The sequence below is a fragment of the Trichechus manatus genome, unplaced genomic scaffold, assembly GCF_000243295.1.
Source record: "Trichechus manatus latirostris isolate Lorelei unplaced genomic scaffold, TriManLat1.0 scaffold00041, whole genome shotgun sequence".
NCBI classification, from domain to species: Eukaryota; Metazoa; Chordata; class Mammalia; order Sirenia; family Trichechidae; genus Trichechus; species Trichechus manatus.
The window spans coordinates 5195640-5213433 of NW_004443977.1; the positions used below are offsets into that span (position 1 = coordinate 5195640).

The following is a 17794-nucleotide window of genomic DNA, read 5'->3' on the forward strand; positions in this document are numbered from 1 at the left end:
CACAGTACCAGGAATCATGGCCTAGCCAAATTGATACACACATTTTTTGGGGGACATAATTCAAACCATGACAAGTGGTAGCCTGATTTGCCTCTATATTTATTACTTACTCTGTGTGCTTATGTGAGAGTTCATCTGAGAGAATTAATGTGTGCTTGATGAAGTGTCTGAGAACAAAGGAAAGCAAACCTCATTAGGCAGGTTCCACATGCTCAATGCCAGCAAACCTCTAAAGGATGGGGATGGTGCTGGAGGACTGCTATGGAAAATTATGGCAAGGCAGCCTGAGCTAGGTGTTTTTACATCGTTTGCAGTTACCTGACCTGCACAGTTTGGTCTATGGAATACTACAATTAAACACTGAACTCAATTAAACATTGAAATTAAACATTTTATGCCACTTTTTAAACTAAATAATCATGGTTTTGTATTATGTATTTCAATTTCTTCTACTAGTGGTTTTTAGAAACACCTTGTTTTTCTTTTGTAGGTTTGAGCATTGAATAAATTCTCATATGAAATAAGATGCCTAGAAAAGAATTTGTTATATAACTCATAACCTAATCATCTGGGGGCATTTATGACTATATTTTTGAAGTCATTTATTTCTTGGACTAAGTATTTGAGATGTAAATTAATCTGCTTATTTGATGCTAACCAATGTAGTTTAATTTTGTAACACTTTAACTCCTCATTTTGTATTATGAAAGAGCATGTTCATAATTTGACTCTTATTCTATGGAAGTAAATTAAAATTCAGAGTGTTCAGTTTGGAAGTAAATCGGTGAATGTTTATTTTAACTTTCTTTTGAGCACTTCTGTCCCAAAAGCCAGCCAGTATTTTGCATTTTGGTCATTTTTCTTGCTGAGATAATGAAGGTGGGACTCTTTACAACTGCAGGCAATTGCTTTGAGCTCTAAGCACTTTGAAAGAGATTAGCCCCATTGATATTCTCTTCATTTTTTTAAGAGAGAAATGCTGCCTTCCCCTGAGTATAGGAAGACAGACAGCTGTTGAATAGAAACCACTTTTGTCTAGCAGATAGTATGGTATTAAATATTCTCTTCTCAAAGACATATATGCAACATTAGAAAATTCTCTAAGATAATTGGGAGACTCATTACACTGACTTATTAATTTTATTTAAGCCTGCAAAGTTAAATTTGGCTGGAAAAAGCCTTAAAGGGGTTAGAGCCTAGATTGGATTGTTATTAAGCCAGCCAACTTGGTGATGAGCAAGTTAATTATCCTGGGAACAAAAAGAAAAAAAGAAGGCATGACTTTTGCCAGTAATACTGTGAAAAATATACGTGTGATCTATTTGGAGGGCTGTCCACCCAGTAGGACTTAGCTGGGCAGTGAGTGACCTGTTTCTCCTGTGTGAGTTCATCAAAAATGTCTTTCTTTGATTTAAAAATGTTACAGCTTGCTAGAATTCAAATGAAGCCATATAAATAATATGAACTTTATGCCACATGAATCCATCTGCATTATGTTATTGTTTCAGAGAGGTACAATTAGCAAAAATCTCAATTCAAATAAACTTTCTGTCATTAAAAAAAAATGCCTTCCATGGGAGAAGGGTATATGCATATTTTTTAATCCCAAGAGCTGCAGTTCTATCCAATGTCTGGCTTAAATACAAAAGCTTCATCTACTGATTAGCTTGCTCCTGCAGACAATCAGTTAGATACTAAAACCTTTTGAAGGGCATTATATCCTTTCCTTTCTGAATGCACCCCTTGAAGTTCAACAGCTTAGAAAGTTTCTGTTGCCTTTGTGTTCTTTGCTCTGTTATACACACATAAAAAGGAATATTGCTTTCATTCAGAGAAGGTAATAAAAACCTGTGATTTAGGAAACAAGGTTATCATCAAATAAGCCTTTTATTTATGCTATTCAGACTGCCTATCTTTAGGATATCACAAGTATTGATCAATTTCAGGTCAATTGGATGTGTGAAATAGAAGTGGTGTGCTATAAGCTCATAATTATATCCTGTAGTTTGAAACAGTGAATTTGATTATATAACATATTGCTGTACCATCTTTGGTCTTACTGCCTGTGCACTTGAGATAATCTACCTGTACAAACTCTTAAGAGCCAGTTTACTGGGAAAGGAACTGTAATGTAATTTTAGCCATTACTTCAGGATGTTAGAAATTAAAAACACTTCTACCACCTCAATTCCTAGAACATTATAATTCCAGTTTCAATGTCATCATCAAAGATCCAGGCTCCCATATGGAACGGAGATGGAGAAATAGGGATGGATGTGTGATTTCCTGAGAGATGTCTAGGATCAGAAGGCTTTTATTCTGCCTTTATCTCAAAGAGTGCCTTCTCCTTAGCCCAAGAAACCAGACTCAACAAGGTTTTTTTCCAAGACCATCACAACTTCCAGGTTAGTGAAGTAAGTAAGAAAATTCTAATTTATAGGTCTGGTCACTTTTATTTGAGGTCACCACCTTCATTATGTTGAAACTTGATTGTGACGATAAACACTTGAAAGGGGCAAGGTTTGACTCCTTTGCTTTCAGTTAGATTTTTTCATGGGTTTTCAGAAGACGTCAAAGTTCTCCTTTTTCAGTATTCATTTCTCAAATTTAAAAAGCTTATTTTTTTCTTTTCTGGAACTTTGCTGAGTTATTTGTGTTCCCCTTGTGTGACTCTAGCATCTCAGTAAATATTTGTTGATTGATAACTATACATAAAACAACATTTTAGGGGGCCTTTGGCCCTAGTTATTATCAGTGCTTTTTCATTAGCTTTTCAGATCATTTCTCAAAAGTACTCATTAAACTCTTAAAAAGTTTAGATTTTTTAGCAATTACCTCACTTCGAAAGGAAACTTGGCTCCTTGCACTAAAAGAGTGTACCAGTAAATTAGCATTACTCCCGTGTAGTAAAAAAAATTTATTTTACCCTGTTCCATAGATTCAATGTTTCCATAAATTTCCTAAACGATCAGCCTTAAAGATACTAATTTGCAACTGATACCAGTGTTTTAAATGTTACTGACGTTCTTTAAACAATAAATAAATATTACATGTACTAATTAAAATATATTAATGTTGAGAAAGTTCAACTAATGCTACCTGAAGATGTTAACATATGATAGGTACTGAAATAAATCAATCCAAAAATCAATGGCTTAATACAGTAAACATTTATTTCTCATGCACATTAATCCAATGTCAGGAGGAGGGCTCCACTCCATGTAGTCTTCCAATGGCCCAGACTGACAAAAGCTCTTCTATTTTTAACATGCAGCTTCAAAGGTATCCCTGGATCTTTGAACATCTACCCAGTAGACAGGAGAAGGGAGGGAACAGAAAAAAGCCTGTTCCTTAATCACCTTTGCACTGATGTAAAATAAATTTTTTCTTTACTAGGGCTAAAGTCCCTCAATAAATCTCCACTTCATTCCTTTGGCAAGAACCAGTTTCATGGCCCTGCCTAGATACAAGGCATAACAGCCATTTGCTACCACCACCAACTAATACTCAGTGGAAGGGATTCTGAATCTTTGGTGGACAACCAACAATGTCTACGACATTGTAACAGTTATGAATCTCGGGTTGCAATCAATGGAAACTGACTGGGGATAATTCAGCTAAGAAAGGTAAATTGAAGAGCCAAGATTCAGAAAATACTGGAATCAGGGAAGCTCTTGAGATAAAAGGAACTGGATTAATGAACATTAATCTTTAGGGCATTGTCTTTAGGACACTGTCAACATGATGAGATGGCTCCAACCACTTTCAACCCCGGTGTTATTCCACTCAAGATTCAGATTCAGGAAGAAGTGATTAACAAGTTGCTTTCTTTCCTCTTGGCTAGGGGAGTGTAGGGTGCCTTGATTGACAGCCCTCCAAGACTGTATCCAATTTGAGATGGGAAGATCCAAAATCCACAAAGCCAAAGCAAAATACAGGCACTGTTATAAGAAGAGGGATAACAAATGATAGGCAGATTAAACAAAATATATTCTTTAAAAAATCAGATGTTCCCGATTACTTTTTATTTAATAAATCCAATAGCAAGAAAACAGTTTCTTATCCAAATGCCAAAGTGGGGGCGGGGGGAGTTGCTATCCAAAGTCTGATAAAGGGCCCAGTAATACAAAAACCTTCTCCTTTCTTGTTGCAATAGGACAAGAGTTTCCTTTTCTTACATCTTATTTGATGACCTTGGATAAAAATGTGAAGCCCTTGGTACCTAAATTTCTTTATGAATAACAGTGCAGATGAGAATATTTTCTGTTATGTGAGAGGCCATGGTGCGTGGGTATAGGGAGTGCTAGAGGAATAGCAATGAGGATTAATGTGTTCATCATTGAACATGTGATTTCCTTGGATGGATTTTTTCATAATAATAAAAGATTATTACTCTTCAAAGATACTCTTTGCCAGGGAGACATTAAAATGTACTCATTTGTACTCCACCAAAAAATACATTTTTAACGTATGTGTGTGGGGTGCCCCAAGTTTATGTACAAGTTTATTAAAGGCTTTTGTGGATGATAGTGTACTCAAATATAACATTAACCACCATTCCTTGACAAAGAAATACTTCCAAATGAACGATATCCAAGTGGATAAATTTTAAGATACTCTAAAGGATAGGAAGTTGTTCATAAGAAACAATATTATTACTACAGTTAGAGTTGCTATAGATAGTCACCCCTAAAAATGAATACCAGGTCTGAAAACTACACAATAGAACTGTAGAAAATTATAAAAATTACAATGAAAAAATCCTCCAAATTGGTCTTAATATGCCCATCTTACCAGTTCACTCTACCCTGTAGTTGCAGGCAACTAAGTTGTCTTTCAAATTTTTGTTTTGGCGAGTAACTGTTCTGTCTGTGCACAAAGAAAATGAAATAACCTTGTAATTTTCTAGATTTTTTTTAAGGTAAGCTAACAAAAAGATCCCTTTTCTTTTCCTTTGATACCAAAGAATGTACAGTTGTATATTCTTTTCCCTTGGGTGCTCAATAAAACAATCTTCCCTTGAATTTTTCTTCAGATGTCTCATGTAACAATAGGAATACAGTAATGGTCAATTTTTTTAAAGGCTTCCTAGGCTTGCTCACTGTCCCAAGAGAGATGGTAGTGGGATTTATTATGTGTGTGTTCACCCATATATATTTTTAAAGAATTCTTCAGTTAGTTTAATAAAAAATAGTTATCTTTTTCTCTGAAGTTACAGGAGTTTTTTTTAGACATTATTAGTAGAGCTCCAGGGATAGAATTTTATGCTAGATTTTCTAAAATTTCTGTTTATGAAATATCTCTTGTTTGTTTATAATTAGGGATGAACCCCGGAATCCTTGTAAATATGGAACAATTATTAGAAAATTAATTAGGGTCTAATTACAAAGATAGTGTTTGGAATGACACTCTGTTAATGACAGTTCTCAGAATGTGAGCTTATTATATTTTTTATAAAAACTGAAACTATTTTTTTTACCAATGGATATGAAATTTTGGCATATTAGAGATTGTCTTAGCTATTTAGTGCTGCTATAACAGAAATACCACAAGTGGATGCTTTAACAAAAAGAAATTTATTCTTTCACAGTCTAGGAGGCTAGAAGTCCGAATTCAGGGCGCCAGATCCAGAGGAAGGCTTTTTCTCTCTGTCAGCTCTGAGGGAAAGTCCTTGACATCAATCTTCCCCTTCTCAGCATAGGGACCCTGGGTCCAAAGGATCAGCTATGCTCCTGGTGTTTCTTTCTTGGTGGTATGAAGTCCCCATGTCTTTATGCTTGCTTCTCTCTTTTATATCTCAAAGGAGATTGGCTTAAGACACAACTAATCTTGTAGAGTGAGTCCTGCCTCATTAACATAACTGCTGCTAATCCCACCTCATTAACATCCAAAGGTAAGATTTACGACATGTAGGAAAATAACATCATATGACAAAATGGTAGACAATCACACAATACTGGGAACCGTGAACTAGCCAATTTGACACCCATTTTGGGGAACACAATTCATTCCATGACAGACATGTATACCCTATTTCAGATAAAAACAGCATTATTCACCCCATTCAAGTTCCAAAAACAAAAAACCAAACCCATTGCTGTCAAGTCGTTTCTGACTCATAGCGACACTCCAGGACTGAGTAGAAATGCCCCATAAGGTTTAGAAGGCTGTAAATTTTTATGGAAGCAGACTGACACATCTTTCTCCTGCAGAGCTGCTGGTGGGTTGGAACCGCCGACCTTTTGATTAGCAGCTGAGTGCTTAAACACTGTGCCACCAGGGCTCAAACTCAAGCTCAAAACCCTGAATTTTCCTTAACTTCTTTTTCTTAAAATATGGACTATCACCAAGTACTAGCTTTTTTTTTTTTTTTTTTTATGAAGGAGCTCCAAAATCTTTTAGAGGATTGACTTTTAAAAAGACTGACCTCGTCATGTCAGTTCCTTCTTTAAAATGTTTGATGAGCTCTACAGTGTTTTTGCGCAAATAAAAACATATGACGCACGTGTCATATGTTTTTGCCAACCATGCAACCCCCTCACGCATTATTTTCCTAGGCTCGCTGTGTGTGTTATATAATCGGGCGGTTATTTACGTGGGCGCATTATTTGAGGAAAATACAGTACTGTCCCATCTGTCATTGCTTTAGCGTTTCAAGCTCTCTGGATTTTCCATTTGTGCTTTGTGGATTCCCATCTTCCCCCTTTCTGCTTGACAAACCCTTACTGATTATTTAATGTTCCAGTCAAATAGCACTTTTTCTAATATCATCCTTCACTTCTCCAACTTCATCCTTTGTATGAAATAAATTCATTTCTCATTTATGTTTTCATTAAACTCTTTATAGATCTCTATCAATTATCATATTGCATTAGCATTGGTTAGTATTTCATGTGCCATATCCCATGCAAGGTGGAATTCATAGAGGAAGGCGTCTATACTTATACATTGCTTTTTTCTACATCGTATTGTGGGTACTCAATAAATGTTCATGGAATTATTTTGAGTTTATTTTTATGCTGAAATAGATGTGGTTAAAGCAGAAAAAACTCTAGAACTATCAGTGGCCTAAGGCATTTGCATATAGTAACTAAGTTTACATATAATGATTAGATTATGAAGTTTATAATTACAATAGTAAAATTTAATACAAGAAGACACTGACTCTTCAACTTCAGAGACTCTCACTTAGCTGCCCTAGAGAGAAATAGAAGCTTTTGTTTCTCAGAGGGGTCAGATCATTGAGAAGACAGTAAGAATTGCTCCAGAAGAGGGTGGCCTTTTGTCAAAAAAAGCTGCAGATGGAAGTTACTATACTTGCTTTCCAGTTTGTGTTGACAGGCTTATATTATGACTAAGCATTTAGTGTTGTGGTTTATTGAGTATTGAAAGTACTTCTCGCAGTGTCAAACATAATTACAATGAAGTTTTCACGATAATTAATAAAGACCATGAGTTTGTCCCTGTAAGTAGAGAATTAATATGACTAAAAAATAATGTCCTAGCTATGGAGAAATGTTCAAGATAAATTTTAAGTGAAAAAAGCAGGTTATAGGTGTGTGTGTGTATGTGTATACACATACATATATATCCCAGTTTTGTATCCACTATGAGGTATATTCAGGTATAACCACTACCATCAAGTCAATTCCGACTCATAGCGACTATGAATGACAGAGTAGAACCGCCCCATGGCGTTTCCAAGGCTGCAATCTTTACAGAAGCAGACTGCCACATATTTCTCCAGGTCTGAATTGCCAACCTTTTGGTTTGCAGCTGAGCGCTTTAACCACTGCAACACCAGGGCTGCTTATATTCATGCATATACACATACAAAAGAAGAAGCAAACACACTGAGGGGAAATATAGGTGATTATCTTTCTTTTCTAAAATTTCTATAATGGTCATGTTTAACTATTATTAACTGAAAAGATAATATTTTTTAAGAAATATTATTAAAATATAATGTAATTAGGTCTAACTAACGTATTTTTAAAATAAGTGTTTTTGTTTGACTGAGTTATCTTCCTCTAGACAGGAGTTATTGGATTTCTGCAAACGTTGTGGTGTATTTTTATAATAAACTAATCTAGAAAATTGGAATGTGGGAGTCTGTGGGTGCTGCATTATGTAGCTTGTAAAATAATGAAAGTGATGGTAATTAATGTGAAAAAGTGCACATATAAAATTGGAAACAGATGCTAATACACAGGTGGTTGAACAAAAAATAATGTGGCCCTGGTTCAGCAGTCTTGTGCTAAAGGAACATCTGGATGTGTGTGTTTTATCCTGAAGCTAGAACTTGCTAACAAGAAATAAAAACAAGAAATTTCTCGAGTGAATAGAGTTGAATCAAAAAATGAATTTCAAGGCGATCTTTAAGTCTGCATTACTTTTAAATGCCTATAAAGTAATGAGGCTGATTTATATGAGCCATGCAAGAAAAGATGTTGGTAACAAACATATTGTAGCTATAGTATGCATGTACAGTATATATAACTAGATTTATTTTACAGTACACAAAATTTTTTGAAAACAAAATATTTCTAATTTCTAATACCTAGTGTCTAATGCTAAAACTTTCTAATGACTTTTGTTAACAAGAAACATTTTCTGGAAATATATCCGTCTAGAAATCCTTTCTCTAGAAATATTGTTTATTATAAATATTATGTAAATAAAATCACAGCCATGCCTGTCATAGTTGAATGCTTATAGTTTTCATTTAGCTTAGGAACATTTCTTTGACAAACTAAGATGACCTACTATGAAATCCTTCTTAAGTTTCCACCCAAACAAATATGTTTCCAGGACAATAAGACATTACAACTGTGGCATTTAGATAATGAATAGATTTCCAAGCTCCAATGACTTGCATACATCTCGAAATATTGAGCAAAGCAGAACTTAAGTTTATAAGAAAAAAAAAAAAAATCATTTAGTCCCTAGGAGTTCATTGTAAAATAGTATTTGGTCTCCACCATTTGCCACATTAGAAAGAACAGATGGATCTGTGTTCTAAACACTCTGTTCCCAGTAATGTTTTTATTAGCCGTATCAGTTCCTTGAGTTTCATGCTACCAGTTGGTATAACTATTTGTTCTACTTGGCCATAATATTGTGAGCATATGAAATGGGCAATATGTCAGGAATAATTAGGCCCTGTAGTGCTGAAGTCCCAGTGGATAAACTGCTTCTTTTGTAGAAGAAACCAGTTACCTGTAGATCTGTCAGTTTTACTTAGCAAAGACCATCTGTTTGTAGCCACCTCTTTCCCCAAAGGAGCAATTCCTCCTCCATGAAGGACTACTCCATGACGTCAAAACACCTTCCTTTGTAAAATGGCCTCTCTGTGTTTCCTTCTTTCAGTTCCTTCTAAAGGGAATTTCTTATGATAGAGCCAGCAAAGTTGACACTAGGTAGCCTAAGAGATGAAATAAAATGAATCTGATAGACAATACCCTCAACAGAAAAGTTATATTATAAATGTGCCTCGATGGATTTGTGGCTACAGGAAGCTTTCTTTTGGACAATAATTATCATACAATATTTACATGTACCTTGACTGTGGGTTTATTGGCAGCAGTAGGCCACCCGGTGTTTGTCAACTACATAAAACTGATAGATTTAAATTTAATTTGAAATCATGAGAAACATTATAAGTGAAAAAAAATGTTTCATCATGCCTAGAATTTAATACTGTATATTATTATTTTTCAGAAAAATACATAATTGATGTATAATGGTTCATATATTACTAAGCCTCTCTTGTTAGTAGTTATTCAAGAAGAGAATGTCAATTTTATATAAATCCACCTAGATAAATAGCATAAATGTATGCACAACTATAAAATAAGTAATATTCTCCATCCTTCACCCCTCATTCCACAACAAACTAGTATCTCTTTCACTAGATGTGAGGAGGCATATTTTAAAAGCATCAGAGACTGCTTTACCTACATTGCCTGAAGTGAGGAAGTAATTCAGAGGGATATTGGCACTTAGCCCAGTTGGTCTGTGCTCAACTTTGTATGTTCTATAGACTTATCAAGGAAAGAATGAAGCAGGTGTGAAATTTCTGCATATTTCATGACCTTTAGGGGATTTTTCCAAAGCAAAGTGGGACTGTTTTGTTCTACACATCTTTGCTGGTATGATGACACAGTGGTCTGCAGTGAGTTAACAAATAATGGCTGCAGTATCTCATGTAAAAGGACAATCAATTGATCATAAAATTTACGCAGAACTCACAATTAGTATGTTAGTCCTGTTATAATACCTGGAACAGCATTCAGGGTTCATATATTCCCAAAATAAGTTTCAATAAGCTATAAATAGATTATAACTTCTACCTAATTACCAATGAACAATTTTCTAAGAAATCAGTATTCATCCTCTTTCTAAGTAACCATTTAGTGCAGTAACAACAAGGCAGCATTCAAGAAACCATCATGTACTTTAGTAATATAGAATACTCTCAAAAATAAGGAAGAAAATGTCTAGAGACTCAGAACTGAGCCAACCAAACACTTATTATTGTAATTAAGTACATATTATGAATGATGTCTTGGTACTGTGGGCTCTGATGGTGGTTTCAGGATTAGATTTTTCTTTCATCAAGAGAACTTTCCCTGAATAACTGATAACTCAGGTTGAATATGAAAGTTCAAATATTGGGCTAGGCCCAAAATGATCTTTGACCTGTGAACTTTGCCAAGTCTAAACTCACACCAAACCTACCTGGGGTTATTTTCGGCCTTCAGTGGATTTCATTAGAAATTTGTCTTTTCTGTCAGGAAACCCTGCTGGCATAGTGGTTAAGAGTCTGACTGCTAACCAAAGGTCAGCAGTTTGAATCCACCAGATGCTCCTTGGAAACCCTATGGGGCAGTTCTACTCTGTCCTATAGGGTCACTATCAGTCGGAATTGACTCAACGGCAATGGGTTTGGTGTTTTGGTCAGTTGAAGTCATCCCTGATTGGTTTAGTTATCAGTTTTATTAAAGATACAAGTATTTGTACTATCCAAAAGTAATGAAGACTTCTGGGTAATGTTACTTACTTAGCTTTAGTTTGTTTTCCAACTACAGTCAGAAATTATTTTACAAAAAAGAAAAGTGACATACATATTGTTTGAAAGATATTAAATTATCTCTACTCACAATATAGGTGGGCAGAGAACATCTGGGAAGGAGAAAAAGCAATAAATATGGGCATATGTAACAAAGGAATATAGAGAATGAGAAATAAGATTTTAGTATTTTACACTTTTGGGTGTTTGTAACACAGCTCCTAACAGTATTAAGCTGACAGAAATATGTTAACCCAACATGAAATAATGAGCAGAGAGAAGGAAGGCGTACTTCTCGGCTAAAGGTCGTTGTTGTTAGGTGCCATCAAACTCAAAGTGACCCTGTGTTCAACAGAACGAAACACTGCCCGGTCCTGCACCACCCTCACAATCATGGCTATGTAGCGGTCCAAAATGGAGGCCTCTGATTTGACATGGCAGAAAATAAAGTTAAAATAATCAGCTTTTCTGTATCAAGATGATCACAAGGAGGGTTTAGGCATAAACCCGAAAAAAAAACCAAACCCGTTGCTGTTAAGTCGATTCCAACTCACAGTGACCCTAAAGGACAGAATAGAACTGCCCCATAGGGTTTCTAAGGAACCCCTGGTGGATTCAAACTGCTGACCTTTTGGTTAGCAGCCTTAGCGCTTAACCAATATGCCACCATGGTTTCCTCCTATATAATAAGCAGTCTTTTTTTTTTTCACTTCCTGCTCCTGCTGGCTGCCAATATTGCTGTATGAACACAACAAGGGAATACAATGGAGGAGCATGTAAAATGTGCTGCACTCAAAGACATTCCCTATAAAGGGCATAGAATTGCTGCGGCATGGCTCTAGTTCCTCATAGTTTTTCACTTTTCCTTCTTCCACTTTTACTTCCTTCTTTACACATCTGGATTTAAATTTTGTAAGGCAAAAAGTCTTGTAATTCTCTGCCATTGTCACTTTCATAAGAAGTAGAATTGTTGTGTATGTGTAGTCCAGGCAAGTACCCAGTAGTCCAGGAGATGGGTTTAACTGTTGTGTTAAAATATGAACATTCAGAAATGTTGGAAAGATGGTTCCCATCTTGTCAAGGTTATGGCTGAAAGTTTCTCTAATTACCATGCCTCCTACATCACAGTGACTTCTGCATTTTTAGATAGATCCTAATATCATAACTGCATGCAATTAAGTTCTACCCCAACCCCCCCACACACACACCCCGTATACACTCATACTCATTGAGAACCAGAAATGGGACTCTCATAAACAATGCAAATGCTATGACAATTAAAACCCTCTTATCTAAGAGTGGATCCCTGGTGGTGCAGTAGTTAAGAGCTTGGCTGCTAAGAGGTCAGCAGTTTGAATCCACCAGCCACTCCTTGGAAACCCTATGGGGCAGTTCTATTCTGTCCTATAGGGTCACTATGAGTCAGAATCGACTCGACGGCCATGGGTTTGGTTTTGGTTTGGTATCTAAGAGTTTCATGCTCTGTAATCTTCTATATATTTTCCACTAAATTGATCATGGAGTAAAATGAGCTGATGGTTTATCTCTTTCTCTTCCTTCTCTCTACCTTTTGCATGAGATGAAAACAGTATAATACAGAAGGGAAAAAATAGAACAGAAGATTTTATATATGTTTTATAATAGATAATATGCTCTATAGTTAACAGTTTACTCAATTTATTATTCTTATATTTTTGGAAGTATAGGTAATTGGTTTCCTAATTTTAATAGTAAACATGCCAATGCCTCTAGTAGTATACAAGACCTTCACAAATACGGCCAATGTCTTTTCAGAAAGTGTAATTTAAAATAGACGTGAATAATTAACCAGTAGACTAAAAGATAGACTAACATGTGCGTTCTAAACTAATATTCAAAACTGATTACTCTTTCTTGCAATTGCTTCTTATGGTTGTAAAATGAACATGCTGCAAGATGATAGACATATGCATTAGATTTATATATTTCATGATAAAGATGAAAAAGACTAAACTTTGAGTCAAAGGCTAGGTTTTTTTTTTGTTTTGTTTTCACTTTCAGTCTTTTCATGGCTATTGCATAATGTGTAACCTGTAAGGTTACAGTTACAAGATATGTAAGTATTGGTGTGATATATTGAGACCAAGACTGAATCAAGTGCTCCAGCAGAATAATTCTGTGATTTTCATACTTGCTCTGCAGTTTAGCAATTTTAAGTAAATTTCTTTACAATGTACCAGGATCATGCCACTTTATTGTACATAAATATCAGATCCCATTGTCCTGATCCTTTCCAAACTTCTTTGCAAAATTTTTAAAAAATGAGTATAATACATGCTTTAAAAGTTAATTTGTTTTATTACTGTGGCCATCAGTTGTGTGCTTCTTATATCTCAAAAGGACCTCTAGCAGTGATCATAGCAACGAAGTGCCTGGCATATAGTAAGTATTTGATAAATACTAGTTGGAGGAATAAATGACTCTAACCATTGGATGTTTTCTGAATATAGCAGGTTGGTGGTAATTTCCAGTTGTATTATTCTTCCTCTTTTAAAAGCATCTCTTTGTATTTCTAAATAGTCCATCCTTGTTTGAATTACTGTATCCTCTCTGAAAACCTAAAATATATACTATGTATTTTTCTATTTGTGGTTATCTGAGCTTCAGTTTAACCATAAGCAGATCCACTTCTGTTTTCTTCTTGAGATTACTGTGCCCTACTATCAGATAAGAATTCATTCAAGGAAAAATAGTAGAATATATGATTAAGAAAAGCTTAAACAAATAGGGGTTATTTTTTCTTATATAATAAGGAGTCTGGAGGCAAGTGACTGTTGGTATTGATCTAGAAGCAGAAAGATATCAGCATGAGCATCACTGGAAGTATCTCGACCTAAGACTCATGGTTGAAAGGTAGCTGCCAATAACTCTTCTCTCATTTTAGCTCTGAAACCTATCCTGGCTTTCTGTATTCCCTCCATCTAAGTAGTCAGAGCCTGTGGTAGCTTTCATTGCCTATTTTTTTTCTTTTTTTTTTTTTTTTGCTCTGCAGAATAGAGCCTTCTTGTCTTTTTCCCAAATGTACTTTCATGACATCCACCCAAAGGCTTCATTGACCCCCCATGGATAGTGTTCCCCGTCTGAGCTTATAAAGAACCAATTATGAGGAGGTGAGGCCAAGATGGCGGAGTAGTCATATATTTCCAGTGGTCCCCCTTACAACAAAGATCTGAAAAAACAAGTGAATCGATTTTATATGACAATCTATGAACTCTGAACATCAAAGGCAAAGTTCAGGAATCTGACTGAGTGGCAGGGGGAAGGAGAGACAGTTTGGAAGCAGTAAAGAGTTTCCAGACCTGACCTGGTGGGAGCTGGCACCCTTCAGGCTGGATCAGCTGGCGTGTGTGGGGAGGCAAACAGTGGTGCTCAGGAGGCATTTTCCACATCGGGAGAGACCCAGTGGCAGAGAATCTATTTGGACCTCCAGAACTGGTGAATAGCAGTGCTCAATCAGCAGAAGATAAGTACATACATCTGACCTACCACGCGGATCAAAACCACTCCCCTTGGGAAAAATCTCTCTCCCATTTACCTGCCCCCTCCCTGCTCTGCACTGGATCCTGGGCCAGCTTCAGTGATTGCTGTGTCCCCTGGGTCAGAAGTAGGACCTTCATGCTCCCTGAGCCATTCTCCTGGGCTTGGAGAGGGAACAAATTAACAAACAGGGAAAAATAATCTGCCAGCTCCCCTAAGCCTGAAACTCAGCGTAGGCACAGCTCCTTTTTTCTAGGCACAGGCATAAGGGGTCCACAAACTTTGAATGCCTTTCACCACTGCACAGACCTGTGTGGGCCCATTTCAACAGCATAGGCCCTTATTAGCACAGTGCAACAGGGTATATACCTGAAGGCTAACTTCAAGTGTATCAGCTATGTGGTGGGGTGGCAGGTTTGTGACATTTGACACTACTCTGCCCATTAAACAGGGTCCTCACCTACCCACATCAGGGGCCTGAGGACTGGTAGCTCCACCCATACCACCTAGCCACCCATGACAGGAGTCCAAGAATATGTGGTGCCTCCCAGTCCTCACAGCCAACAGCATTTGGTGCCCATAATCCAGCTTCAAAACCCACCCACCTACACTCTCTAGGGAATAGGGACACACTTTCCTCCCAGACACTCAGGGGCAGCCATCAGCCCCCTGCCTTGCTCAGTGCACAATCCCCTACTGCAGCCAGATACCTGTGTGTAAACCAATCACTCCTGCCCATCTAGGACTGTAGGTGAGAGCCTGCACCACACACTTGGTGACTGACTACCTGGCTGGACAACTGAGCTGAATCCATACAAGAAAAGTAAATAGACTCCTGGACTCATGCCTAGTAACAGATCTAACCACCTGTTGACAGGACGTTAATGCTTCAAAGGCACCAATAATCAAACTAGCTCATATGAGCAGCTATTTAGGCATATCAAAACAAAACAAAAGCTAGGACACAGTAAGCAAACATAAAATAAATAAGTAAGTATAATAACTTGAAGGCTCAGAGACAACAGTCAATATCAAATCACATAAACAGGCAGACCATGATGGCTTCAGCAAGCTCCCAAAACAAAGAATCAAGAAATTTTCTGAAGGAAGAGAACTTCTTGGAATTACCAGACATTGAATACAAAAGATTAATATACAGAACTCTTCAAGATATTAGGAAGGAGATCATTCAAAACACAGAACAAGCCAAGGAGCACACAGACAAAGCAACAGAGGAACTTAATAAGATTATAGAAGAGCGTAATGACAAATTTAATAGGCTGCAAGAATCCAAAGAGAGACAGCCAACAGAAATCCAGAAGAGTAACAATAAAATTTCAGAATTAGACAACTCCATTCCTTGAATGAAAAAAAAGGCAATAGGATGACATATATATATATATATAAAGCCTTGAAGGAAAAACACTTTCAGCCAAGAATTATATATCCAGCAAAACTGTCTCTCAAATATGATGGTGAAATTAGGGCATTTCCAGATAAACAGAAACTTAGGGAATTTTCAAAAACCAAACCAAAATTACAAGAATTATTAAAGGGAGTCCTCCAGTTAGAAAATCAATAACATCAGATAACAACCCAAGACTAGAACACAGGACAGAGCAACCAGATATCAACTCAGATAGGGAAGTCACAAAAATACATTAAAGCTAAAACACTGAAAATAGGAAAACAGAGATGTCAATATGTAAAAGATGACAACATTAAAACAAAAAAGAGGGACTAAAAAATGTAGTCATAGATCTTTCATATGGAGAGGAAGTCAAGGCGATATAAAGAGAAAAAGACTAGTATAAACTTAGACAAATAGGGGTAAATATGAAGGTAACCACAAAGAAAACTAACAATCCTACACATCAAAATAAAGAACAAGAAAAACTTAAAGACTCAGCAAATACAAAACCAACAACAATGAAAAAGATGAAAAGAAAATTAAGTAAAATGACTCAGCATAGAAAATTAAGTGGAACAAAGAAACTGTCAACAAAACACAAAAAAAGACATCAAAATGACAGCACTAAACTCATACTTATCAATAATTACGCTGAATGTAAATTGACTAAACGCACCAATAAAGACACAGAGAGTGGCAGAATGGATTAAAAAACACGATCCATCTATATGATGCCTACAAGAGACACACCTTAGACTTAAAGACACAAACTAAAACTCAAAGGATGGAAAAAAATATATCAAGCAAAGAACACTCAAAAAACAGCAGGAGTGGCAATATTAATCTCTGACAAAATAGACCTTAAAGTAAAATCCACCACAAAGGATAAGGAAGGACACTATATAATCATTAAAGTGTCAGTACAGCAGGAGGACATAAACATAATAATATTTACACACCCAATGACAGCGCTCCAAAATACATAAAATAAACTCTAACAGCATTCAAAAGAGAGATAGACAGCTCCACAATAGTAGTAGAAGACTTCAACACACCACTTTCGGTGAAGGACAGAACATTCAGAAAGAAGCTCAGTAAAGACACAGAAGATCTAAATGCTACAATCACCTAACTTGATCTCATAGACCTGTACAAAATACTCCACCCAACAGCAGCCGAGAATACTTTCTTTTCCAATGCACATGGAACATTCTCCAGAATAGACCACATATTAGGCCATAAAGCAAGCCTTAACAAAATCCAAAACATGGAAATATTACAAAGCGTCTTTTCTGACCATAAAGCCATAAAAGTAGAAATCAATAACAGAAAAAGCAAGGAAAAAAAAAATCAAACACATGGAAACTGAACAATGCCTTGCTCAAAAACGACTGAGTTATAGAAGAAATTAAGGATGGAATAAAGAAATTCACAGAATCAAATGAGAATGAAGACACATCCTACAAGAACCTTTGGGACACAGCAAAAGCAGTGCTCAGAGGTCAATTTATAGCAGTAAATGCACGCATCCAAAGAGAAGAAAGGGCTAAAATCAAAACATTAACCCTACAACACAAAAAGTAGAAAGAGAGCAGCAAGAGAAGCCCTTGGGTGCTAGAAGAAAGGAAGTAATAAGACTTAGAGCAGAATTAAATTAAATAGAAAAACAATTTAAAGAGTTAACAAGACCAAAAGCTGGTTCTTTGAAGAGATCAACAAAATTGATACACCATTGGCCAAACTAACAAAAGAAAAACAGGAGAGGAAGCAGATAAACCGTATAAGAAATGAGATGG

At 36.3% G+C, this 17794-nt stretch overlaps 1 protein-coding gene across 1 annotated transcript in view; it reads left to right on the forward strand.

Annotated features, from left to right (window-relative positions):
* Nucleotides 1–17794, forward strand: part of SPAG16 (sperm associated antigen 16) — a 999944-nt gene that overhangs the window by 801981 nt on the left and 180169 nt on the right. The window lies entirely within an intron of this gene.